General features: G+C 35.0%; 1 long non-coding RNA gene across 1 annotated transcript in view; it reads right to left on the bottom strand.

Annotated features, from left to right (window-relative positions):
- The window catches only part of LOC112549314, a 9,871-nt gene that overhangs the window by 4,151 nt on the left and 2,801 nt on the right, over positions 1-2,919 (bottom strand). Inside the window, exon 2 of the long non-coding RNA XR_003092702.1 lies at positions 1,110-1,177. This is a non-coding gene — a long non-coding RNA (uncharacterized LOC112549314). The remainder of the gene's footprint in view (positions 1-1,109; positions 1,178-2,919) is intronic.

Raw genomic sequence — 2,919 nt, 5'->3', positions numbered from 1 at the left:
AGCAGGAAAGGAACCAGAACTAGTTGCAGGGAGACTGTAGATACTAGAATCTACACAAACTCAAGTGAGCTGGGAGGTTAAGTTTCTGACAAAGGAGGCACTGCCATCAAGACCATTCAGAGGGCATGTAGCAAGCTCAGTATAAAGCCACAGTACTGTTTGCTTGATGGGTGGGGGAAGGGGGTGCTGACCTCATTAGCATGGTAAAGAGGCACTCGCCTAGATGGCAGGAGTCCAAGGTTCTGGCCCCTGCTGCTAGATCAGTTCATGTTAAGGGTCATTGGCTAAAAAATATGTATCCCTGAAAGCCAGGAGCCTCTCCCATTTCCTAGGAAATACTCAACAGCCTCCAGCATTGCACCTACTGATGGGCTCTTAGAGTCTCAGGGCTGCCTGTCAATCCCAAACAGCTTAAGCACATGCATGCTCAGGTGAGCAAAGATGGTGGTATTCCCAAACATGCAGTTGTAGACATAGAATCAGGTTTCAGCAGAAACTTAGGTCTCATAGAATTTCTCTTGCAGTAACTGGATAAGCACGCCCATCATGCATGCTACAAGAAATTCTACAAGACCTAAGTTTCTGCTGAAAACTGACTTCTGTGGACGTTTCGCCTAAAGAGCAACTTAAGTGCCTAAGCCCCCTTTTTGGGATCTAGTCATTAATTAGCTTTACCCAAATTAGATAGCTGGCCATTAGCTGAGTGAGGAACGGAACTTAAATTTTTTTATTGTTAATCCTTGTTCTGAACACTCAGTTGAGTAAACAGATAGAAAGGAGAGAAGTGACTGAAGAACCTGACAAGCAATTATTTCATTCTCAGGTAGAACATCTGCTAAGTTTCTGGATGGTATCAGAATCCTATAGAAAAGGTACCAATGTTTCTGACAGATGGATAGGTTTCCTTGTTGAGTTTGCCTCAAGACAGTTTTTTGAAAATGGAAAGGTTCTGGACCCAAATTATCTACAGCTGTTGGTATATCTACTAAACTAAATAGGAGCAACTAAACTAAATAGGAGCAACTTTTTCAGCATTCTCTGGGTATGTTCTATGAAAAATTGAATACGTTTTTAGAGAATTAAATATTTATTTTAAGTTCTTCACTTACTGATGTCTGATTCCCGCTGCTGTTTGGAATCGGTCCAGGTAACGTACAATATAAAAGTAGGCCACAAGCTTAAATACAAAAGAGTTTAAATTGGAGTAAATCTAGGTTTGGTGAAAAAAGCAGTGAAAAACCTAATGAGTTCTTAATATATCCCTAATTCACTGAAGTTTTTCTTAGTTTTTTTTTTTTTTAATGTTTACCTCAATTTTTCTATACATTTGTTACTCCAAGAGGTGGCAACATCAGCTAAATCAGGTGAGGCTTCACTGGTGCCATTTTGCTAAATTTATAAACAAAAGATGACATCCACATGATTGGTTTCACCATCAAGTTTTTCAATGATGCTTACTTAAGAAAATACACATATGTCAGTGCCTTTTGGATCTTTGTAATATTTCCACTTAGCTAACTATAATCCAAAGCAATACCATACAATGGAGCTGATCAGGAATTATCCAACATAGCATTTTTCTAATGAAAAGACAGATTTTTTTTTAAACCAAATGTTTAAAAAAAAAAAAAAAGCAGCTTAATTTAGGAAAATAAATTTTCCTAATTTTGAAAAAAAGTTGAAGCAGTTCTGAAACTTAAAACATTCTGAAATTGTAATTTGTAAAATGAAAGGCTTTTATTTTTTTATTTGAAAAGAAATTCTCATTTTAAATTTTAGCTACTTTATACTAAAGAAGCGTAATAATATTTCTGAAGGAAAAGTTGAAATGATGTTTAGTTTTATTGATTGAGCTAATCCAAGTATTTTTGGATCCTTAACCCATGGATTTTTCTTTTCTTTTTTTTTTCAATTACGATTTTTCATCCAGTCCAGGGTGGGAAAATTTTCATGATCTTAGAAATACTCATAAAACTAGAAAAAACATTTTCCACCAAGTTTTACTACTCATTGCTTCTTGGGAGATAAAGACAACATTAAAACCTACAGGGCAGCAGGTTAATTTTTTCTTTTAGTAGTAGGGCAAACACAAGTCTAGGTTAATTGCTTATTTTAATTTTAAGTTTAGCTGGGCAATTTTTTTTCTGTGTGTTTGTGTGTGTGTATTTGTGTGCATGTGTGTGATTTGCTAAATTCCTGATTTACTAATATTTAATCCAAGTTTCTCAATGCAGAAAAAATGACATAATATGACAAATAAAAAATGCATCTTCAAGAAACTGAAGGTTGAGCTTGCTTGAATTTATACCGGTTTAAAAAAAAGATTTTGACATAATGCAGGCTAAAAAGCTGACTCTTTTACCCCTCGTATTTTATCTTTAGCAGCTAACAAAAATATTGTGTAGGGGAATTAAATATTCCAGAGGCATGTAATATCTTCATTAGAAAAAAAAAATGCTGTAAACATCTTAATATGTTGTCTATATTGACAATTTGGAAAATAGCCCTGTCCAGTGGAATTCAGTGGAATCCACATGATATATTAGGGACTTGTCAGTAAGATCTGATTTTTTTTTGGTTTTGTTGTTTTTTTTAAAGTATTGATTGTAAGAGCTGAATTATTTGTATTTCATTTCTGACAAATGACAGGGTAAGGCTTTAAAGAAGGCTTGAGTCTGCTAAAGGAATGTAGAAAACATCAGCTGAGATGCCTTTTCTAGCTGAGGGTGCACATACTCAACAATGATGGCCTCTTTGGGAAAGAAGTCTATTCCCAACTTATATATTGTTTTAGATATGGGAACCTGTTTTCTTTTGCTAATTTCCACTGAACAGGGCCATTCTTTTCTTCTGGAAGGAAAGATATTTACAATCAAAATAGCTGTATGGATTTCCCACCCTGTAACTAATATTAAGTAA

Source organism: Alligator sinensis, unplaced genomic scaffold (assembly GCF_000455745.1).
Source record: "Alligator sinensis unplaced genomic scaffold, ASM45574v1 scaffold125_1, whole genome shotgun sequence".
In the NCBI taxonomy this organism is placed as follows: Eukaryota; Metazoa; Chordata; order Crocodylia; family Alligatoridae; genus Alligator; species Alligator sinensis.
The sequence above is the reverse complement of the archived record's forward strand: the minus strand, read 5'-3'. Positions and strand labels throughout refer to the sequence as shown.